Below are 25,491 nucleotides of genomic sequence, written 5' to 3' on the forward strand. Positions count from 1 at the left end.
ATCTCATTTCTGCATTCCCGTAGTCATCTCTGCTTACTTTTCTCTCTCTTGCATAATTCACTCTGGGCTGAAATCACTTGCTGTGTTGACTGTATTTCCCTTATAAACGTTGACATTCTTGAGGATAGAAGCTGGATATCGGTCCTCAGCGTATTTCACCTGGTAGAGGGTAGATGCTAAATGCATTTCTGATAGATGAGCTAATTAAAGAGACTTAATTCTTGCCAATAAACTGGAAGATCTACTAGAAGGATGGGAATGACCATGTAAGCACTGTCTAAATCTGCCAGGGACTGTACTAAAGAAAATCCTTCTGGAACAAGTTAGGCATAAAGAGATGAATCCATTCTGAAGTTCCATAGCACAAATTCTTAGGTCTATAAACTGTATAATCCTTTTTAAATCTCCTGGCCTTATCTCCCAATCTTCCATGTATGCAAATATCTCCTTTCTGCTGACTGCTGGTGAAATGTTTTAGCTGGGTTGCTGAATGCTCTTCTTTTTTATTTTTTAACGGATATGCTAATCTCAGGAATGATGCATTTCAGCTCTAGCATCATTAAATTAGTATCCCATTGCCTTGCTGCAATTTACTGCTGAGTCAGCACTTCTAGTACAATCTCCCTTTTCCAGGGTTTCTAATTTGGTCATAAAAATTCAGAGCAGAAACTTGTCATAGGAAGTCCTGCTTCTGAATGGCACTTTTCTTCCAAACAATCTTAAAATACATTGTGTGATGCATGTCAACTCTTGCGGAGTTTACAGATATTCGAGTGGAATTCTGCAAAGGGCCTTTGAGTCATTGTAACTTAAGTTGTTATTTGGAATGTTGACACTTCATCATGGGGGTGTCATCAGGCAAGTTTTGAATAGATCCCTTTGTCCTGCCTTGGGTAATTGCCCTGGGTATATCATGTAGAATATTTCCAATTCTTGTAAACAACAAATTCTCCTTTTTTGCAGCACTTCTTTTTTTATAACATTCTCATTCCCCTTTCCATTCATTTTTGCTCTTGGTTTTTCACCCCACGATCTCATCTACCACATTCATTGTTTTTGCAGTGTGTGTGTTTGTGTGTGTGTGTGGGTGTGTGTGTGTGTGTGGTGCAAGAAGCGTCTCCATGGGGAAATTCATATCTAGTACTTGTGGTCAGCTCGCAAATGTTCCCATAGACTTAACCACTTTGTGGATCGTCTATATTTCTCCTCTGATTCTACTTTTCCCATCCATCTGAAACACAACAGATTGACTCCTCTCCCCTGCTCCAATGCACAATTAATGATTGTAAAGGCCTTTGTAGATTCTCCGATGTATAACCTTTGGGGAATGTATTTTGTTCTCCAAACTCCATAAAATATCTTTAAAGTCAATTATTTAAATACTGCTCTACATACGCCCCTACTGTGAAGTACTAGGATCCCTTTCCTTTCATGCTGTGAATAAGCAAAGAGTAGTTGTTTATACATGAACTCTTTGTACACTTGTTCATAACGGATAGTGAAAAGGTTTAAGTTCAGGCCATAGTGCAGCAGCCTAAAAGGGAATGTGAACACAGATGAGATCCCAGAAGTCTGTGCTATTTTGTACATGGAGACCCATCAACTGTTGGAATTTTAGAAATTCACCTTCTACCTGAGGAGTGACTCTCTGAATCAACCAAACCTGCTAACAGTAGAAAATATTGGTAAATTTGCAGCAACCTCTCTGGCATGAGGTGGGAACCCTCAACACCCTTTCTACTATTAGCAAAACTGAGTAATCAGCAGCAGTGAGACTCCCACACACAGATTCTGTCCCCTCCAAGCCTGTCTAAAGTCCTGTATTTAGAAAAAAACTTTTTTAAGGTAACACCTCGGTCTCATGCTGTCTCAGGACAAATAATTGTACAAGTTGGCCAACTAGCTTTTGAATATAAAGTGCACGGATGTAGCTGAAACAATCAGCTGAGATAGTTTTATTTATTCAAGAGCATCTGCTCTATGTCAGGTCCTGGCTCTTTTCTCTAGATGCAGAAGGTAAGGAAGATGTGTCCTGTACTCTCAAATTATCTACAGTCCGTTATGCAAAACAGATTCCTGACCGGCAGCCTATAGTACATTTTAGAATTAAAACAAGGTCTCTTTATTCAGTGAATATTCATTAAGTGTTTTCTGTGTGCTGGACACTATTCTAGGCTATGGGAACAGACTGATGAACTAAATAGACAAGAGCCCACCCTCCTGTCTCCCAGGAAAGACAGTCTGCACCAGTAGTCACGCTTTGGGGGCAAGTGGCTTTGTTTTGCTCACTGCCATATCCCCAGTACCTAGTACAGCACCTGGTGCATAGTATGTGCTCAGTAAATATTTGGGAACTTGAATAAAAATAATCATGCGTAAAATGAGGCTACAAGTGCCACTTCGCATGGCAAAGTGATCATGAAGGACTAAGGAGGGACCAGTTCATTCCGTCTGTAGCAGCAAGAGAAGTCCAGCCTAATCTCTAGTTGTTTGTAGGAGGTGGGAGAGTGGAGAGAAGGACAGCAGCGATGCCAGATGGAGGAGGGAAAAATCCAAGCAAAGGCAGGTGAGACAGACCATAGTGCAGTCCAGACCCTGAAATTCAGCGCAACCCAAGCTCAGAGACTAGACAAGCGGATTGGAACTTGACGGTGAAGGTCTTACTTGCCAGGGACAAGGTTTGGCGATCCTAAGGACTAGTGACGCCTACAGATTTTTAAGCAGAGTGGATCTTGAACCCATCCACATTTCAGAGTTCCTCCTTTCCTGAGCCACCTCTCCCACCATCGTTGGGAGTTGTTTTTTTGTTTTTTTTTTCCTTCCTGTTAGTACATTTTGTCCTTCACCTGTCAGCCAATCAGGTGTGGCTTACCATTACTTTGAGGTTTCGTCAGGCCAGTCCTTTATAATGAACAGAGTTAGACCCCGTGTCTCCTTATTTAGATAGTAACTGAACAACTTGGCATTTTGAGACCGCTAGCAAGGAGGAGCCACTTTCTGGAGCAGCTAAAGACATGCATTGCCTAGTGGGTGAGAGACTAGCAGCACAATCTGTAGCATAAAGAAAGCCAGCAGAATCCGACTTCCCACATTAAAAATTAACAACGTGCGGTATACAGCAAAGCCTGCCACACTCCTCCCTTGTGCAGCTCGTAACGGGAGAAAGCACCCTCCCCAGAGGATGAAAAGGGAACATTTTTATACAGAGGTGCCAATTTAATCATCAGAGGAAAGTTCTGTGTATCGAAGGGAGGGCAGAACTCTCAGGAAGAGGCTGGAGGTTTAATTGCCCATTTGTGAGTCCTGAAATCCCGTTATAGGCTTGTGTAAAGGCCAGGGGAAGTACATCCGCCACGAAGCCTTACGCAGAGTAGACATGCAGTAAATATCTTCTGAATGATAAATAAGATCAAGGATGTAAACTAGCCACCTCTGGCAGAGGCCTCAGCAGCGAGAATATTCTTAATATCCTTCGCAGAGGCTTTACAGTTTTTAAAGGCCTTCAGGAATGCTGCCAGTTTTGTCTTCAGCACTCTCCAGCACAAGACAGCAAATTTCACCACGATTCACACGGGGTCCTAGGAATGTTAAGGGAACCATTCAAGATCACATGGCTAGTTAGTGCTGTGGTTGGGTCTTGAACTCCGGTCTACTGAATCAAAGTGTAGGATGTTCCTTCTGTGCTCTAAGAGCTTCAGTCCCTTACAGTAATGCTCTCCTTCCCAAGGTGTGGGGTCTTAGATGACTGCTTCAAAATCACCTACGAGGAGTTAAAATAACTCGGGGGCCTCACCCAATCAACCTCTCTTGAAGTAGGAGCTTCAGAATTCTTACCACACAAGATTTTGAGAACCACTGCTCCAAAGAACACCTAATATAGGCTGAGATACTTAATGAAAGTTCCAGAAGTTCCATTGACTCCCTGGATAAAGCTTAAAAAACAAAGGAGAATCCATGTAAGTATTTCTAAAATAAACTGCAATGTCAAAGTTGGAGGTAGGACTAAAGGTCAGTTGCCATGTCACTGGTCAGTGGACAGAATCCTCTATTTGTTACTCAGTTTTTGACTGCAAATTTTTGAATTTTAGGGAAAACGGATGGCTATTATAAATTTAGAAATTTTTGTCTGTTTATTTGTCATAATAAGCTTCTTTTCATTTTTTCCCCCAGTTTTCTTTTCAAATACAAGATAAAATAGGCTTGATTTGTTTAGTTCAATAGGAATCACTACACCTTGTTTTAAGTTCTATTCCTCTCAGCCTGGTTGCATTTACTGTAACGATAGCTTCTTTAATCTCAAAATTTGATGACTAAGTGTGTGCCTATGAATAGACTTAGCACTGTTAGAGCAAATCATTGACTGAAGTTTTAGAATGTTCAGCAGATAATGTCAACCGCATATTCATTCCCAGTGTATATTTATTTTTTTTAAAGATGTATTTGTTAGAGTGAGGGAGAATGCATGTGAATGATAGTAGGGGAAAGCACAGAGGAAGAGGGAGTGAGAGAATCCTCAAGCAGACTCAGTGCTAAGTGTGGAACCCAGTGAGGGGCTCAATTCCAGGGCACTGAGATCATGACTGGAGCTGAAATCAAGAGTTGGAAGATCAATTCAATAAGCCCCCCCAGAGCCCCTCTGTTGTATATAGTTGCCAAATTTCAAAGCAAGTAGTTAAAAAACTATACAACTTTACATTTCTGGAGAGACTCATTTATCTTTTTAATTTATTAAAAAATGTTTATTTCCAACATTTTTATATAAGTTTTTATTTTGATTCCAGTGTAGTTAACATACAGTGTTACATTAGTTTCGAGCATACAATACAGTGATTCAACACTTCCATACAACACCTGGTGCTCATCACAAGTGAGCTCCTTAATCCCCTTCGTCTATTTAACCCATTCTGCACCCACGTCCCCTTTGGTAACCATGTTTATTCTCTATAGTTAGAGTTTGTTTCTCGGTTTGTCTATTTCTTTGATCATTTATTTTGTTTCTTAAATTCCACATATGAATGAAATCATACAGTATTTGTCATTCTCTGACTGACTTACATTGCTTAGCATTATACTCTCTAGTTCCCTCTGTGTCTTGCAAATGGCAGGATTTCATTCTTTCTTTATGGTTGAATAATATTCCATTGTATATACACCACATCTTTCTCCATTCCTCTATCAATGGACACTTGGGCTGTTTCCTTATCTTGGCTATAGTAAATAATGCAGCTACCAACATAGGTGTGCATGCATCCCTTTGAGTAAGTGTTTGTGTATTCTTTGGGTAAATAACCAGTAGTACAATTGGTGGATTGTAGGATAGTTCTCTTTTTAACTTTTTGAGAAAATTCAATATTATTTTCCACAGTGGCTGCACCAGTTTGCATTCCCACCAACAGCGCAAGGGGGCTCCTTTTTCTCCACATCCTCACCCATAGTTGTTGTTTCTTGCATTTATGATTTTAGCCATGCTGACAGGTGTGAGGTGCTATCTCATTATAATTTTGACTTCCATTTCCCTGATGATGAGTGATGTTGAGCATCTTTTCATGCGTCTGTTGGCCATTTGGATGTCCTTTGGAGAGATGTCTATTCATGTCTTATGCCCATTTTTACATTGGGTTATTTAGGTGTTTTTGGCTATTGAGATGTATAAATTCTTTATGTATTTTGGGTCCTAACCCTTTATTGGATATGTATTGCAAATATCTCCTCCCATTTAGTAGGTTGCTTTTTAGTTTTTAGTTTTGTTGATTGTTTCCTTCACTATGCAGAAACTTTTTAGTTTGGTGTAATCTCAAATCTTTATTTTTGTTTTATTTCCCTTGCCTTAGGAGACCTAGCTAGAAACAAGTTGCTATGGCCAATGCCAGAGAAATTACTACCTGTGCTCTCTTCTAGAATTTTTGTGGTTTCTGGTCTCATATATAGGTCTTTGATCCATCTTGAGTTTATTTTTGTGTATGGTGAAAGTGGTCCAGTTTCATTCTTTTGCATGTAGCTGTCCAGTTCTCTCAACAGCATTTGTGAAGACTGTCTTTACCCCCATTGCATATTCTTTCGTCCTTTTTTGAAGGTTAATTGACCATATGATTGTGGGCTTATTTCTGGGTTTTCTATTCCGTTCCATTTATCTATGCGTCTATTGTTGTATTGTTTTGATTACTATAGCTGATGCTTCTAGCTTTGCTTTTCTTTTTCAAATTGCTTTGGCTATTTGGAGTCTTTTGTGGTTCCATACAAATTTTAGGATTGTTTGTTCTAGGTCTGTAAAAACTGCTGTTGGTATTTTGATAGGGATTGCATTGAATTTGTCGATTGCTTTGGGTGGTATAGACATTTTAACAATATTTGTTCTTTGAATCCATGAGCATGAAATGTCTTTCCATTTCTTTGTGTCACTTCAATTTCTTTCATTTGCATTTTATAGTTTTCTACCTCTTTGGTCAGGTTTATTTCTAAGGATCTTATCATTTTGGGTGCAATTGTAATGGGATTATTTTCTTAATTTCTCTTTGTGTTACTTCATCATCAGTGTGTAGACTCGCAATAGATTTCTGCACGTTGATTTTGTATCCTATAACTTCACTGAATTTATCTATCAGCGTTTGTAGTTTTTTTTGGTGGAGTATTTCAGGTTTTCCATGTATAATATGTCATTTGTAAATGGTGTAAGTTTTACTTTTCCCTTAACAATTTGGTTGCCTTTTCTTTGTTTTTGTTGTCTGCTTGCTGTGGCTGGGACTTCCAGTACTGTGTTGAATAAAACTGGTGAGAGTGAACATCCTTGTCTTGTTCCTGAGCTTAAGGGCCAAACTCTCTGTTTTTCCCCATTGAGTATGATGTTTGTTTTCGGTTTTTGATATTTGGCCTTTATTATGTTGAGATATGTTCCCTCTAAACCTGCTTTGTTGAGGATTTTTATCATGAATGAATGTTGTACTTTGTCAAATGTTTTTTCTGCATCTATTGAAATGATCGTATGGTTTTTAATCCCTTCTCTTATTGATTGGTGTATCAAGTTGATTGATTTATGAATATTGAACCACACTTGTATCCCAGGAATAAATCCCACTTGATTGTGGTGAATGATTTTTTTAATGTATTTTTGGAGTTGGGTGGCTAGTATTTTGTTGAGGATTTTTGCATCTATGTTCATCAGAGGTATTGTCTATAGTTCTCTTTTTTTGTGGTGTCTTTATCTCCTTTTGGTATCAGGATAATGCTGGCCTCATAGAATGAATTTGGAAGTTTTCTTCCCTTTTCTATTTTTTGGAATAGTGTGAGAAGAATAGGTACTAAGTCTTTTTTAAATGTTTGGTAGAATTTGCCTGTGAAGCCCTCTGGACCTGGACTTTTGTTTTATGGGAGTTTTTTGATTACTGATTGACTTTCCTTGCTAGTTATCTACCAAATTATTTTGATTGGTTATAAATGCTATGTGGCTAATCTCTATTCCAGTATAGGAATTAAATTCAGAAGACACTGGTTTTTCTCCAAATCCTGGTGGCAGATTATAATTATGGTTACTAAATTCTGGTATCAAGGGTTTAGCTAAAAATTATTTATGATATTTGAAGTTATTTGGCTACCCTGAGGTTGAGAGTCTTTTTACAAAAACTTAGTTCAAGGCACCTAAATTTGCTTCTGACCTAAGCAATTCAAATAAATATATTTTCCTTAATATCAGAGAAAGAATTTATTGGGACTAATAAATGGACAATTGTGTTCTAATTTCTCAGTCACAGCCAAGAGTCCTGTCAGTCCTGATTCCCTGTTAGGGATGTTGAATATAATCTCTACCTTTTCTTAATTCCCAGAGTATATAATCTTTCATTTATAACGTATCACTTGCAGTAGTATTGTCACTGGAATGTCTACCTCTTCCTCTATCGATAGATTTGTACTTCTTTAAGGGAAGGGTCATGTTTTTTTAACATTTTATATCTTATAGAGGGTCTCAAGTAAAATAGATATTACAGCAGTGGACCTCTATCATGTTTTCAAATGATTCATGTCTCCAAGTATTTGTGCTCAAACAATCCTTGGCCCATTTGGAGTGGAACGAGGCCTCTGAATAAAACCCAATACAAAGTTACTAGCTTTGTAATTGAATCACCTTGGAAAAGAGTCTTTTAGACCCAGTCAATAGCTGACTGCAACATAATGGAATCCAAGCTGGAATCACCCAACCAAGCAGTTCCAATTTTCTTTACCACAGAAACCACATGGCAATTGTTGCTTGATCAGGTAGCTCTGAACATCTGTTTAATAGATAGGATTTTTATGACTAATACATGATAATCATCGCTGTAAGCCAATAGCTTTTGGGTAATTTGTCAACAATAGAAAGCAAATACAAAATTTTGTGACCAAAGGCAAGAGCATGACATGAAAGATTCAAATTATTGGATGCAGGCCAAATGTCATAATGATCATAGTGTATATCATTCTATTGGTTATATGAAGATTTTAAGAGAGAAATTAGTTTTTAACTAGACTTTAGAAGAATAGATTATGGTGGTGAGGTAGAGAAAAACGACTCATATTTGCGGTAACTTCTTAAAAGTTTGAAGGCTGGCTACCTTCAGTGGTTGGTCAGAAGATTTGATATCTTGGGAACAAGAAAGTATGTTAGTTGCAGAAATGGCAAATTTTGAAGGTTAAGAAAGACCTGTCAGGGAGCCCTTCCAAAATGGTGGAATAAGGACTTCTAAAAATCCACCTCTCCACAAAAGCAATAACAATTAGAAAAGTTCTCTAAATCAACTTCTATAGAAATTTGGAAATAAATGGAAGGCTTTTAACGATTCCAGTAGCACTTATCCAAGGAAAGCAGCTGAATATCAGTAAGAAAAGCAAGCTTTGTGACATCTTAAATTGCCTTATTCCCATTTCCCTGTCCCAGAAACGTAGTAGCTGTGGAAACCAATAACCTCACAACCATGGTGTTGGTGAAACGCAGTAGTCTGTCAGGCACGGGTTGGAGCAAAAGCAGTTTGGGTTCTCTTAACAACCCCATTCCCAGAGTATTTTCATTATGTTTCTTGTCCAGTAGCTCCATCAAAAAACCAATTCTCAGGGCTTTCTTTTACATAATCTAATGCAGATTTGTCTGTGAAAACAGCCTTATCCCCAGAGTATTTGTCAAAACAATCAGCTGCAGTCATTTAATCCTGAGGCAGGAATACAAGTGACTGTTGAAAAAACTTAAAAGGAAGAACTGAGAAATGAGATGTCCATTTTAAATGCTCCAGAATATTTAAAATGCTCCAACAAAGCCCCGGATGATAACACACATGTTCAGCGCTGTACTTATGTGAGAAATAAACTGAGAAGTCCCTAAACTCTGTTTAATCTCTGGCTCATAATGAGACTCAGCACAGAGCAAGAAGGAAAAGCTAATTCAGAGTTATAAAATGCCAAAACACTGAAGACATGTCCCAAGACACACACACATACTCAGCAAAGACTGGGAGACTTACTGATTCAAGTTATTTAAGGAAATCTCCACCCAGTCACTAGCTGACAACTAAGTTAATCAAGCAGAGATGTGAATGGCTACATGCACACACACAAAATTGAGACTTTACATAACTAGTCCAGGAAATTCATTAATTCATCCCTAATAACAATAGCAAATGTTATGAAGGTGTGGTAGGCGGAACAATGTCCCCTCCCCAAAGATGTAGATGTTCTCATCATCAGGAGTTGTGAAATCTGTTGTGTTACCCGGCAAGGAGTTAAATTAGCCAACAGCTGGTTTTGAAGAGATTATCTTGGATTATCCAAGTGGTCCCAATTCAAACGTTCTTTGAATGTGGTAGAGGAAGGAAGAAGAGTTAGTGTCAGAGGGATAAAATGTGGAGAAGATTCAAAGAGCTACTATGCAGGCAGCGTCTAGAAGATGGGAAAAAAGAAAATGAAAGAAAACAGATTCTATCACAGAGCCTCCAGAAAGAATGTAGTCCTGCCAACACCTTGGTTTTAGCCTACTGAGACCCATTTTGGACTTATGACCTGCAAAGCTGGAAAATAATAAGTTTGCATAGTTTTAAACCACTAAATTTGTGGTAATTTGTTTCAGTAGCAATAGGAAAGTAATATGGGATCAGGGAAGACATGCTTTGCAGAGTTGCCAGATTATATATTTAAAATGACAAGTTAAAAAGAAGAGGAAAGTATAAACCATACCCTGGAAGAGAGCCAGTCAATAGAAACTACCTCAGAGGAAGCACAAATGTTGGACTTAGTAGACAAAGACTGTAAATAAGCTTTGAAAGCTCTTAGTGAACTAAATGAAAAGTGTTTAATAAGAATTATGTCTAAGGAATTAGTGAGAAGTATGAGAAAAATGTTTCACTGAATTGTCAATAAAGAGACATTGTCAAAGAAACAAAAAAATCTCTAGTTGAAAAGTACAAAAAGTGAAATTAAAAATTTACGGGGGTGGGGCGGGTGCCTGTGTGGCTCAGTTGGTTAAGTGTCTGACTCTTGGTTTTGGCTCAGGTCATGAACTCAGGGTTGTTAGAGCGCCTTGTTGGGCTCCGTGTCAGGCGTAGAGTTCGCTTAAGATTCTCTCTCTTCCTCTGCCCCTCCCCACTCGCTCTCTAAAATAAAAAAAGAAAGAAATTCACTAGAGGGGATCAGCAACATAACTGATCTGGCAGAAGGGAGAACAAACACAACTTGAATATAGGTCAATTTAAATAATCCAGTCTGAACAGTTTAAAAAAAGAATGAGGAAAAATGAACAGAGCCTCAATCTGTGGGAACCCCATCACATGCACAAATATACAGATAAATGAGTCAAGTAAAAGGAGAAAAAGAAAAAAAATTGAAAAACTAATGACCTAAATATTTTCAAATTTGATTTAAAAAAACATCAATTAGTACATTAAAGCACTTCAGTGAATTCCAAGGAGGATAAACTGAAAGAAACACACACCTACACGTATGGTCAAATTATCAAAAGACAAAGAATAAATCTTGAAAGCAGCAAAGAAAAACAGCTCATCATCTACAAGCCTCCTTAAAATGATTAATATCCCTTCTCAGAAATCATGAAGCCTAAGGGTACCTGGGTAGCTCAGTGAGTTAAGCATCTGACATTTGATTTTGGCTCAGGTCATAATCTCAGGGATGTGAGATCGAGCTCCTCATTGGGCTCCACGCTCAGAGGGCAATCTGCTTGAGATTCTCTCATTCCCCCTACCCCTCCCCCACCCCTGTAAAATAAATTAAAGAAAAATAAATCATGAAGCCTAGAAAGTAGTAGGATGATGTATGAAAGGAAGAAATAGATAATTCAATAATAATAGAGACTTCAGTCTTCAATACCACCCTATTAATGGATAGAACAATAAGGAAATAGAAAACTAAAATAAGCTATAAATCGACTAGATTTAATAAACATCTATAGAACATTCCAATGAACAATAGAATGCACATTCTTCTCCCAGGTACATGTGGTACATTCTCCAGGATAAATCATATATAGGCCCATAAAACAAGCCTTGATAAATTTGAAAGGATCAAAAATCATAAGTTTATTCTCCAACCATAAGGTGGTAAAATTAGAGATCAGTAACAGAAGGAAATTTGGGAAATCCACAAATAAGTGAAAATTAAACAACATAGTCATAGGTAGTCAGGGGTCAAGGAAAATAAAACACTGATAGGTTAGACAGTAAATTGGGATAAATAAAAATGAAAATATAAAATACTAAAACTTATAGAATGTCACAAAAGCAGTTGCTTAGAGGGAAATTTATAGCAATAGGTTTTTATTTAATTTAAAAAGAAGAAAGATTTAAAATCAACAGCCTTATTTTCCACTTAAGAAACAAGAAAAATAGTGCTTCCTTTGGCAGCACATAACACTAAATTAGAATGATACAGAGATTAGCCTGACCCCTGCACAAGGATGCTGTGCAAATTTGTGAAGCATCCCATATTTAAAATATATATATATGCAAGTGAAACCTAAGTTAAGTAGAAGAAAGGAAGGAAGATTATAGTAGAAAAAAATGAAGTGGATAATAGAAAAACATGGGAGAAAATCAACAAAACTTTATTTTTTGAAAAATCCACAAAACTGACAAACATTTACCTAGATTAACCAAGAGAAAGAGAGAAAGCTCACATTTCAAGTTACCACAATCAGGAATCAAAGATGGAGGGGATATCACTAATGATATTACAGAAATGAAAAGAATAATGAGAAAATAATATGAATAAATATATGTAAACAAATTAGGTAACTTAAATAAAATGAAAAAAATCCCTAGAAGACACAAACTACTAAAACTGAAGAAATAGTGAATATACCTATAACAAGTAAACATTTTAAATTAGTAATCAAATAATTTCCCACAAAGAAAAGCTCAGGACTAGATGGTTTTACTGGTGATTTACTAAATCTTAAAAAAAAAAAAACCTAATAATAATACCAGTGGTTCACAAAGCCTTCTAAATATAAAAGGGAAGATAATGCTTCCCAGCTTATTATAGGAGTCTAGTAGCATTATGATCCCAAAACCACACAAATCTCAATTTCCTTAATGAGTATAAACATATCTTCATACAAAATACCAGTAAGCGGAATCCAGAAATACATGGAAAGAATTATACTCCATCATAAATTAGAATGTTTCCCTAAGATGCAAGGTTGATTTAACATATGAAATACACCATATTAATAGACTAGAGGACAATGTCACATGATCATCTCCGTAGATGAAAAAAAAACATTTGACAAAAGTCAATACCCTTTGTAAAACCAATCAACAAACTAGGAATATAAAGCAACTTTCTAAACCTAATAAAATATGTCTGCAAAAATCCCACAGCTAATAGCACACTTAATGGTCAAACACTGAATCCTTTCTTCTCTAAGATCAGGAATTAGAGAAGGCAGTCTATTCTCACCAATTCTATCCAACAATTGTTTTGGAGGTCCTAGTCAGGGAAGTTACACAAGGAAAGGAAACATATATCCAGATAGGCGGAAAGAAGTAAAACTGTCTCTATTTGCTGATACCATGGTCTTGATATAGAAAATCCTATGAATACACAAAAAATCTATTAGAACTAGTAAAATATTGTTAAAACTAATACGTGTTTGACAAAATTCCAGAATACAAGGTCAACATAAAAAGTCTATTGTATTTTTATATACTAGCAATGAACTCTCAAAATTAAGAAAGCAATTAAATTTACATTAGCAAAAAAAATAATACTTAGGAATAAACTTAAAAGAAGTGCAAGACTTGTACCCTGAATATTACAAAACATTGTTGAAAAAAGTTAAATGTCAAAGTTAATTTAAAAGATCATATAGTCATGATTGAGTTAATGTAAAGCCAAAAATACTTTCCAAATTGATCTACAGAGTCATTGTAATCTGTCAAAATTCCAGCTACATCTTCTACATTTTGAAAAGCTGATCCTAAAATTCATATGGAAATGCAAAGAACCCAGAATAGCCAAAACAGGATCGTGTGTTTCTCGCATGAGGATGGAAATTATTATATATATAACAGATATAATTTTCATCCTTATGCTATATATATTACATATATATCCTGGGGTGTGTGTGTGTGTGTGTGTGTGTGTGTGTGTGTATGTATGCAATAGTAATGAGAATCCAGAAATAACTCTTACATTAAAGTTAATTGATTTTGACAGGTGTGCCAACCCAGTTCAGTGGGGAAAACAACTGTCTATTCAACATCTGAATAGCTTCATGCAAAAGAATGACGTTGGACCCCTACCTCACACCATATGAAAAAATAATTTATAATGGATTACAGAATTAAATAGCTAAAACTGTAAAACAGTCTGAAGAAAATGGAAGTAAATCTTTATGATCTTGTATCAAGCAATAGTTTAGTAGATATGACACAAAAAGCAGAAGCAATGAAAGAAGAAAAATTGAATTTGATCTTATCAGTTACTTATTATTATCAATAAAGTTGTGTTTCAAGAGACACCATCAAGAAATGAAAATACAAATCCAGAGTGAATGAAAGTATTTTCAAATTGCATACTTGATAAATGTCTAGTGTCTAGAATATATATAAAATAAAGCTCTTATAACTCAACAATAAAAAGAAATTTTAAAATGGGCAAAGAATTTGAATAAACATTTCAACAAAGAAGACTTACAAATGGAAAATAAGCACATAAAAAGATGTTCAAAATAATTAGTGATTCAGGAAAGAGAAATGATTATAATGAAACAATTCCATACCCATTAAGATGATTAAAAAGAATGACAACAACCATGGGGAGCTTGGGTGGCTTAGTGGGTTAAGTGTCAGACTCTTGGTTTTGTCTCAGGGTCATGGGATTGAGACCCATGTCAGGCTTTGCCCTCAGCACGGAGTCTGCTTGTCCCTCTCCCTCTGCTCCTCCCCTACTCTCTCTGTCAAAAAATAAAATCTTAAAAGAGTGAGAAAAACAAGAATTGGAAAGGATATTGAGAAACAGGAATCCTTAAGCACCTATACATTGCTGGTTGAATTGTAAAATGGTACAGACCCTTAGTAAAATACTTTGGCAATTCCTCAGAAAAAAATATTGCTATTGAAGTATTATTGGCATACAATATCTTATTAGTTTCAGGTGTATGACAAAATAATTCGGTATTTTTATACACTATGAAATGATCTCCACAATAATTCTAGTTATCTTCTGTCACCATACAAATTTATGACAATATTACTGACCATATTCCCTATATCCATTAACATCCCCATGACTTATTTATTTTATAACTCTAAGTTTATATCTCTTTGTTCTCTTCACCTACTTTGCCCACCTCCCCAGCACCTCCCCCCTCTGGTCACTAAGTTTGTGTCTTGTACCTATGAGTCTGTTTCTGTATTGTTTTTTTGTTTTTAGATTCCACATGTAACTGAAATCATATGGTATTACTTTTGTCTGACTTACTTCACTTAGGATAATACTCTCTAGGTCCATTCATGTTGTTGCATATAGCAAGACTGCATTTTTATGGCTGTGTAATATTTCCTTATGTATATGTATACCGCATCTTCTTTATCCATTCATCTATTGAGGGACATAGGTTGTTTCCATATTTTGGCTATTATAAATAATGCTGTAATGAACATAGGGGCTCATATATCTCTTTAATATTTTTGTTTTCTTTGGATAGAAAAACCACAGTTGGAATTGCTGAGTCATACTGTAGTTGTATTTTTAATTTTTTCAAGAATCTCCCTATTTTTTTCCAGTTTGCATTCCCACCAACAGCGGATGAGAATTCCCTTTTCTCTACATTGTCACCAACACATTATTTTTTGTCTTTTTGATAATAGACCATCAGATGGTTATCAGCTAATATCACATTGTAGCTTTGATTTGCATTTCCTTGATTATTAGTAATGTTGAGCAAGTTCTCACATACGTGCTGGCCATTTGCATGTCTTTTGCAAAATGTGTATTCAGGTCCTTGGTCATGTTTTAATTGGGTTGTTTGTGTTTTTGTTAGTAAGTTGTGTAACTTCTTTATGTATTTTGGACATTAACCTCTTATTAGAAGTATGATTTGTAAGTCTTTTCCCATTCAGTATGTTGCCTTTTTGTTTTGTTGATGGTTTCCTTTCCTGTGCAGTAGCTTTTTAGTTAGATGTAATACCATTTGCTTATATAAGCTTTTGTTCCCCTTGCCTGAGGAAATAATCCAAAAAATACTGCTAAAGCTAATGTCAAAGAGCTTACTACCTATGTTTTCTTTAAGGAATTTTAGGGTTTGGGTCTTATATTGAAGTCTTTAATCCTTTTTCAAATTTATTTTTGTGTATGGTGTAAGATAGTGGTCCAGTTTCATTCTTTTGCATGTAGCTGTCTAATGTGTTTATTTCTGGGTTCTCTATTCCTTTGATCTATGTGTTTGTTTTCATATCAGTACCATACTGTTTTGATTACTTTAGCTTTGTAGTATAGTTTGAAATCAAGAGGCATGATGCCTCCTCTTTTGTTCTTCTTTCTCAAGATTGCTTTGGCTTTTTTGGGAGCTTTTGTGGTTCCATACAAATTTTATAATTATTTGTTCTAGGTTTGATAAATATGTCACTGGTATTTTGATAAGAATTGCATTGAATATATAGGTTGCTTTAGGCAGTATCTACATTTCTAAGATATTCTTCCAGTTCATGAGCATGGTATATTTTTCCATTTGTGTTGTCCTTTAATTTCTTTCATCAAAGTCTAACAGTTTTTAGAGTGCTGCATCCCACAGATTTTGGAAAGTTGTGTTTTCATTTTTATTTGTCTCAAGGTATTTTGTGATTTACACTTGGATTTATTCATTCACCCATTGGTTGTTTAGTAGCATGCTGTTTCCTCTCCACGGATTGGATTTATTCATTCACCCATTGGTTGTTTAGTAGCATGCTGTTTCCTCTCCATGCATTTGCATTTTTTCCCTGGTTTTCTTCTTGTAATTGACGTCTACTTCGTACCATTATTGTTGGAAAAGATACTTGACAAGATCTCAGATACTTGACAAGATCTCAGTCTTCTTGAATTTACTGAGACTTATTTTGTAGCCTAACATGTGATCTATCCTGGAGAAAGTTCCATGTGTACTTGAAAGAAGTGTGTATTCTGCAGTTTTGGAATGAAATGTAATATATATATATCAAGTCCATCTGGTCTAATGTGTAAAAGCCAGTGTTTTCTTATTGATTTTCTGTCTGGATAATCTATCCACTGATGTTAAGTGAGGTATTAAAATCCACTAGTATCATTGTCTTACTGTAAATTTTTCCCTTAATGTCTGTTAATATTTTCTTAATATATTTAGATACTTATATATTGGGTACATAAATATTTACAAATGTGTTATCTTTTTCTTGAATTGGCCCCTTTATCATTTGTAATGTCCTCCTTTGTCTTTGGTCGCAATCTTTGTTTCAAAGTCTACTTTGTCCGATACGAGTATTGCAACTGTAGCTTTCTTTTTATTTGTTTGCATGGAATATATTTATCCATCTCTTCATTGTCCTTCTGTTGTTCTTTAGATCTGAAAGGAGTCTCTTGTAAACAGCACATGGTATATAGTTGGGTCTTGTTTGCTTTTTTATCCATTCAGCCAAATTTTTGATTGGAGCATTTTTTCCCTTTTACATTTAAAATAACTATTAATAGGTATGTACTTATTGCCATTTTGTTACTTGTTTTCTGATTGTTCTTGGAGTTCTCTGTTCCTTTCTTCTCTTGATCTTTTCCTGTGTGGTTTGAGAATTTTCTTTAGTGTTATATTTGAGTTCCTTTCTCTTTGTTTTTTGTCTATCTGTTGTAGATCTTGGGTTTGTGGTTACCATGTTGTTCATATATATTGACCTATATATATAGCAGTCTGTTTTAAGCTTATAGTCACTTAACTTCAAATGCATTCAAGAAGCACTACATTTTTACTATCTATACACAAACACACACACACGCACACACACACACACACACACCACTTTGTTACTGATGTCATATTTTGCATCTTTTTATTTTGTGTATCTCTAAATTACTTAATGTAGGTATAGTTGATTTTACTATTTTTGTCTTTTAACCTTCATACCAACTTTTTAAGTGGCTAATCACTGCATTTGTAGTGAGATTTTTTTTTCTTTGTATATTTTCTTATTTCTAGTTTTGGCCTTTTCTTTTTTGCTTCAAGACAACACTTTAACATTTCTTGTCATGCCTATTCAGTGGTAATGAGCTCCTTTAGTTTTTGCCTGAGAAACTCTTTATTTGTTCTTTAGTTCTGAATAATGAACTTGCTGTGTAAAATAATCTTGGATATAAGTTTTTCCCTTTTAGCACTTTAAATATATCCTGCCACTCTTCTAATCTACAAAGTTTTGCTGAAAAATCAGCTGATAATCTTACAGGGCTTCCCTTGCATATAACTGTTTTTCTCTTGCTGCCTTTCAGATTCTCCTTTAACTTGTGCCATTTTTATTGTATCTCGGTATGGATCTCTTTGGGTTCATCTTATTTGAGATTCTATGTGCTTTTTGGACCTGTATAACTATTTCCTTCCCAAGGTTAGGGATACTTCAGCTATTATTTCTTAAAATAAATTTTCTGCCCCTTTCTCTTTCCCTTCTCTTTCTAGAACTCTTAAATGTGAAAGTTAGTATGCTAGATGTTGTCTCAGAGGTTTCTTAAACTATCCTATTTTAACACTTTTTTGTTCCTTTTGTGGTTCTGATTGAGTGATTTCCACTATTTCGTCTTCCAGATTGTCGATCCATTTTTCTGTGTCATCTAATATGCTGTTGATTCCCTCTAGTGTATTTTTAATTTAAGTTACTGTATTCTGGTTCATTCATTTTTATAGTTTCTAACTCTTTGTCGGAGTTCTCACTGTGTTCCTCTAATTCTTTTCCCAAGTTCAGTGAGCATCTTTATGACCATTACTTTGAACTCTTCATTTCATTAGTTTTCCCATACCTCTGGGATTTTTGTCTTGTGGTTTCATGGAGAACATAATCCTCTGCTCATTTTGCTTGACTTTCTGTGTTTGTTTCTGTGAACTGAGTGGACAAGCCACCTCTCCCAGTCTCGAAGGAGAAGCCTTCTTTAGGAACATCTTCTCTGTAAAGTGTGTTCCTAGAGCTAGAGTGTGTGTAGGCTGGGGAAATCCCAGGATGCATTGCATTGGGGCCAGCCTAGTGGGTCAGCTGGAGCTGGTGCAGGTGCTGCCAGGGGTTCCCGCTGCGCCATCCCAGTGCCACCCCAGCAAGACAGCTGGAGCTGAAGTGGGCACAGTCTGGCGTTCCTGGGTCTCCCTTTGTTGGAGCCACCCTCACAAGATAACTGGAACTGGAATGGACAGGGGCTGGGTTAACCTGAAACATACTTCATTGGGGTCAGCTTTGTAGGACAGCTGAAGCTGAAGTGGGTACAAGCTGGTGGGGTCTCTAGGCATGCTGCGCTGGGGTGGCCTTTGTGGGTAGCTGGATCAGGCACACTGTGCCAGGGCTTCCTCAATTGGATGGCTGAAGCTGTAGTGGTCATTGGCCCTTGAGGTCTTGGGATGACCGTACCAGGGCTGCCTTTGGGGGATGGCTTGGCCTAGAGTGGGCACGAGCCAGGGGTTTCCTGAAGTGTGTGTTCTGTGGCTGCCCCAGTGAGACAGCTGGTGCTGGTATAGACATGAATGAGGGGGTCCCAGGGTGTGCCATACAAAGCTTCTTTGGAGGGACAGCTGAGGGGGATGTAAAAAATGGTGCTCATCAGTGCCTCTGACCCCAAAGAGTTCCAACAATTTACTGGTCTCTGGCAGATGCTCTAGGGTTAGTAAATAGATTTCCTTCACTTATGGTCTAGTTGACTTTAAACTCCATTTTTCCCCATCCCCCATGGTGCGTAAGAACATGCAGCCTCCTCAGTGATATCCCTCCCTATTGCAAGTTGTTGCACTAGGGTTGGGGTTCCTATTACCATGTCTCCCTCTGTTCCAAACTTCGCTGTGTGGACCCTCTATCATTTGTTGTGCGAAGCTATTGAAATAGCCCTCAGTTGTCTTCAGGGGGTATTGCTCAATATGTAGGTTCAGATTAGGTGTGTTTGTGGGAGGAAGTGAGTTCAGGTCTTCCTATACCACCATCTTGGACTGCCCTCTGCTGAAATGTTACACATAATGTTACCATGTGACCAAGCAACTTCGCTCCTAGTTAATACCCAAGAGAACTGAACACACATCCATTCCAAATCTAATACACAACTATTTATAACACCATTACTCATAATGGCCCAAAGTAGAAACAGCTCAAATGTCCATCAGCTGCTGAATGTATAAATATAATGTGATTTATACATTAGAAGGAATATTATTTGGTCATAGCTAGTCAAAAATGCCATATGATGTATGATTCAATTTATGAAATGTGTAGAATAGGCAAATGCACAGAGACAGAAAATAGATAAGCAGTTTCCAGAGCCCAGAAGTAGGTAAGAATAAGGAGTGACTGCTACACTAATTTTTATGGGGCTTTTTATTGAGGTGGCGATATGTTCTAGAATTAGGTAGCAGTGATGCTTGTACAACTCTGTGAAATATACTAAATACTACTGAGTTTTAAAATTAAAAGTGTGAATTTTATGGTATTGAATTATATCTTAATAAAGTTATAATATATAAAAAAGGAAAACTTTTTGAATTATTAAGTAACATGTCATTAAAACTACAGTAATTTGGGTTAAGGGAAGTAGTCTTAATTCACAAACCAGAACAAAACTAGGAAATCATTGCCCCAGTGTGTGCATTGGGAAACATACTTCAGTTAAAATTCTCAGTAGACTTACCTCCCTGCCCTATCAATTGGGGCAACTCAGTATCATGGTAGTGCACTGTTTCTGGACCAAGAGCAAGGAGAACCTAGCTTGAATTATAGTTCAGTTTCTGAGGGCAAGTGTACGTGAGCCATTTGACAAGTAATTTTATAGTTCTGGAGCAATATATAGGGTTCAAATTAGACCATAGGTGGAACAGTCTACCTCAGGGCAACGTCTTCAGGAGTATAAAAGATAGTACATGGTGAAATGAGTATGAGAGTCTAGGAGAGTAAAGGGACCCCAACCAGAGTAAATCTGATTTTATCTGTTTTATTTATAGTACTATGTTTTGCTCCGCTAAAAAGTTTAAAATTCCCCAGACTAAATGTTTTGAAAATGTTTTTAAGCTGTATCACTCTAAAGGCTCTATATAGGAATTTCTATTTAAATACAGTCCTCTGTCTTTCAAATAGTTTCTTTGAAATCCCTGCTTTCCTCCCCTCCCCAACAAAATTACATTGTGCCTGAAGGTAGACTATAAACTATCTGAGGTGCCACAAATTTTGAGTGCATACAATTCCAATTAGGCTATGTGTTGCTATATTATTTGATTGATTCAAGTATAGTTAACTGCAGGGTTATATTAGTTTCAGGTGTACAATATAATTCAACAATTCTATACATTTCTCACTGCTCATCGATATAAGTAAAAATGCCATATCTTAAAATGTCACAGTCTTAATCTCCTTTATGTATTTCACCCATCCTGCCATCCACTTCTCCTCTGGCAATCACCATTCTCTGTGTTTAAGAGACTGGTTTTTTGGGGGCGCCTTGGTGGCACAGCAGTTAAGTGTCTGCCTTCGGCTCAGGGCATGGTCCCAGCGTTATGGGATCGAGCCCCATCAGGCTCTTCCGCTATGAGCCTGCTTCTTCCTCTCCCACTCCCCCTGCTTGTGTTCCCTCTCTCGCTGGCTGTCTCTATCTCTGTCAAATAAATAAATAAAATTTAAAAAAAAATTTCACCTTAAAAAAAAAAAGAGACTGGTTTTTTGGTCTCTTGTTTGTTCATTTGTTTCTTAAATTCCACATATGAGTGAAATCATATGATGTTATTCTTCTCTGACTGACTGACTTCATTTAACATTATGATCCCAGGCCCATCCACATTGTTACAAATGGCAAGATTTCATTCATTTTTATGGCTAACACTACATTACATGCATGTGTGTGTGTGCAAACGCCACATCTTCTTTATCCTTTCATGTATTGGTAGACACTTGAGTTGCTTCCATATCTTGGCTATTATAAATATTTCATTCATGATAAAAGCTTAGAAGTTAGAAGAAATTCATTCATGATGTACATGCCCATTTTTGTATCAGTACCATACTGTTTTGATTATTACAGTTTTGTAGTATGTTTTGAAATCTGAAATTGCGATACCTTCAGCTTTGTTCTTCTTAAGATTATCTTGTGATTTTTTGTGGTTGCATAGAAATTTTAGAATTATTTGTTCTCGTTCTGTGAAAAATGTTGGTGTTTGGAAAGAGAAATTGCATTAAATTTATAGATTGTTTTTAGTAGCATGGACATTTTAACTATAACAGTTCTTCCAATCCCTGAGCATGGAGTATTTTTCCATTTGTTTGCATCATCTTAAATTTTTTTTTAACATTTTATAGATTTGAGAATACAGATCTTTCACTTCCTTGGTTAAGTTTATTCCTAGTATCGTATTATTTTTGGTGCAATTGTAAATGTGATTGTTTCCTAATTTTACTTTTGCTACTTAATTATTTCTGTATAGAAATGTAAAGATTTCTGTAAATCTAATTTGTATCCTTTGGTTTTACTGAATTCATTTACCCGTTCTAGTAGTTTTTTTGGCAGTCTTCAAGGTTTTTTTCATGATATTTTTTTTTAAGTCAATTCTATTCCCAACATGGGGCTCAAACTCACAACCATGAGATCAAGAGTTGCATGCTCTACTGACTGAGCCAGCCAGGCCCCCCAAGGGTTTTGTTTGTTTGTTTGTTTTTTATATATTGTATTATGTTATCTGTAAATAGTGGAAGTTTTACTTTTCTTTACCAACTTTTATGCCTTTTATTTCTTGTGTGATTGCTGTGGCTAGGACTTCCAGTGCTATGTTGAGTAAAAGCAGCAAGAGTGGACATCCTTGTCTTGTACTTGATCTTAGAGGAAAAGCTCTGTTTTTTGCCATTGAGTGTTACATTAGCTGTGGGTTTTTCATCTGTGGCCTATATTATGTTGAGGTATGTTCTTTCTAACCCTATTTTGTTGAGAGCTTTTATCATGAATGAATGTACTCAGTCAAATTCATTTTTTTTTTAATCTCCTGAAATGATCATATAGCTTTTATACTTTCTCTCATTAATGTCATGCATCACGTTCATAGATTCGTGAATATTGAACCACCGTTCCATTCCTGGAATAAATGCTGCTTGACTGTGGTAAATGATTTTTTAACATATTGTTGGATTTGACTTGCTAATGTTTTGTTGAGGATTTTTACATTTAGGTTCATCAGAGATAATGACCTGTTGCTCTCTTTTTCACAGTGTATTTTTCTGGTCTTGGTCTCAGGGCAATGCTGGCCTTGTAGAATGAATTTGAAAGCTTTCCTTCCTCTTCTGTTATTTGGAATAGTTGGAGAACAGGTATTAATTCTTCTTGAAATGTTTGGTAGAATTCACCTAGGAAGCCATCTAGTCCTGGAGTTTTGTTTATTAGGAGTTATTTTATTACTAATTCAATGCCATTGCCAGCAGTCTATTCAAATTTTCTATTTATTCCTGATTTAGTTTCACAAGGGTATATGTTTTAAGGAAATTATTCATTTCTTCTAGGTTGTCCAATTCATTAGCATATACTTTTTTATAATATTCTCATAATCCTTTGTAATTTCTGTGGTGTTGGTGGTTTCTTCCCCTCCTTCACTTCTGGTTTTGAGTTATCTTCTTTCATATGAGTTTGGCTGAAGACTTATCAGTTTTGTTGATCTTTTGAAGAGCTAGCTCTTAGTTTCATTGATCTGTTATTTTTTAGTCTCTATTTCATTTCTTTCTGCCATAAACTTATTTCCTTACTTCTGGTTTGGGCTTTGTTTGTTCTTCTTTTTCTAGCTTCTTTGCATATAGGGTTAGGTTTTATTTGAGATTTTTCTTCTTGAGGTAGGCCTGTTTTGCTATAATCTTGCCTTTTAGAACTGCTTTTGCTGCATTTCAAAGATTTAGAACTATTGTATTTTCATTTACATTTGTTTCCATTATTTCTTGATTGATCAATCCATCATTTAATAGCATGTTATGGCTCCCATGTATGTATGTTTTTTCCAGATTTTTTTTCCTGGTGATTGAATTTCTAGTTTTATAATGTTGTAGTCAGAAACAATATGTGATATGACTTCATTCTTTCTGAATTTATCAAGATTTGTATCCTAATATGTGATCTATTCTAGAGAATGTTCTATGTACGCTTGAAAAGAAAGTGTATTTTGCTGTTTTAGGATGGAATGTTCTGAATATATCTGTTAGGTCCATCTGCTCCAGTGTGTCATTGAAAACCACTATTTCTTTGTTCATTTTCTGCCTGGATGATCTATCCATGGATGTAAGTAGGGTATGTAAAGTTCCCTACTGTTATTATATTACTGCCTGTTTCTTCCTTTATGTCTCTTAATAGTTGGTTTATGTAATTGTTGCTCCCATTTCAGGTGCATAAATATCTGCAGTTGTTATATCCTCTTGTTGGATTGTTGCCTTTTTCATTAGGTCATGTCCTCCTTTGTTTCTTGGTACAGTCTTTGCTTTAAAGTTTATTTTGTCTGATAAAAGTATTGCTACACCAGCTTGCTTTTTCCTTCCATTTGCATGATAAATGTTTTCCTATCACTTCATCTTCAATCTGTGTCTTTAGCTCTGATATGAGTCCCTTGTAAGCAACATACAGATGGGTCTTGCTTTTTTATCCATTCAGCTACCCTATGTGTTTTTATTGGAGCATTTAGTCCACTTATGTTAATAGTAATGACTGGTAGATGTGTACTTATTGCCACTTTGTTATTGGTTTATGGTTGTTTTTATAGTTATTCTCTGTTCCTTTCTTCCTTGCTCTCTTCTCCTGTGGTTTGTTTGTTTTCTTTAGTGATATGCTTGGATTCCTTTCTCTTTATTTTTTGCATATCTATTACATGTTTTTGATTTATGGTTATCATTAGATTACATGTATAACATGCTTATAGCAGTCTATATTAAGTTGACAGTCACTTAAGTTTGAGCCTTATATAAAAGTAATATATTTTTACTTCCCCATTCCCCACGTTTTATCTATATGATACCATATTTTACATCCTTTTATTTTGTGAATCCCTTGACTGATTTTTTTTTTATTATATTACTTTAGTCACAGTACATCCCTGGATTCCGATGCAAAGTTTGATGCTTCATTAGTTGCGTATAACACCCAGTGCACCATGCAATACGTGCCCTCCTTACTTACCCATCACCAGTCTATCCCATTCCCCCACCCCCCTCCCCTCTGAAGTCTTCAGTTTGTTTCTCATAGTCCATAGTCTCTCATGTTTCATTCCCCCTTCTGATTACCCCCCTTTTCTTTATCCCTTTCTTCCCCTACCGATCCTCCTAGTTCTTATGTTCCATAGATGAGAGAAATCATATGATAATTGTCTTTCTCTGCTTGACTTATTTCACTTAGCATTATCTCCTCCAGTGCCGTCCATGTTGCAGCAAATGTTGAGAATTCGTTCTTTCTGATAGCTGAGTAATATTCCATTGTATATATGGACCACAGCTTCTTAATCCAGTCATCTGTTGAAGGGCATCTCGGCTCCTTCCACGATTTAGGTATTGTGGACAATGCTGCTATGATCATTGGGGTGCTTATGGCCCTTCTCTTTACTACGTCTGTATCTTTGGGGTAAACACCCAGTAGTGCAATGGCTGGGTCATAGGGTAGTTCAATTTTTAACTTTTTAAGGGACCTCCACACTGTTTTCCAGAGTGGCTGTACCAACTTGCATTCCCACCAACAATGTAGGAGGGATCCCCTTTCTCCACATCCTCTCCAACAATTGTTGTTTCTTGCCTTGTCTATCTTTGCCATTCTAACTGGCGTAAGGTGGTATCTCAGTGTGGTTTT

General features: G+C 36.3%; 1 protein-coding gene and 1 non-coding gene across 3 annotated transcripts in view; both read left to right on the top strand.

Annotated features, from left to right (window-relative positions):
• TAFA1 (TAFA chemokine like family member 1) overlaps positions 1–25,491 on the top strand; it is a 514,643-nt gene that overhangs the window by 139,640 nt on the left and 349,512 nt on the right. The gene's annotated exons all lie outside the window — the stretch shown is intronic.
• Positions 11,855–11,958, top strand: LOC117802089. Its single transcript, XR_004625149.1, has one exon. It is a non-coding gene; the product is annotated as a U6 spliceosomal RNA (small nuclear RNA).

Source organism: Ailuropoda melanoleuca, chromosome 4 (genome assembly GCF_002007445.2).
Source record: "Ailuropoda melanoleuca isolate Jingjing chromosome 4, ASM200744v2, whole genome shotgun sequence".
Taxonomy (NCBI): domain Eukaryota; kingdom Metazoa; phylum Chordata; class Mammalia; order Carnivora; family Ursidae; genus Ailuropoda; species Ailuropoda melanoleuca.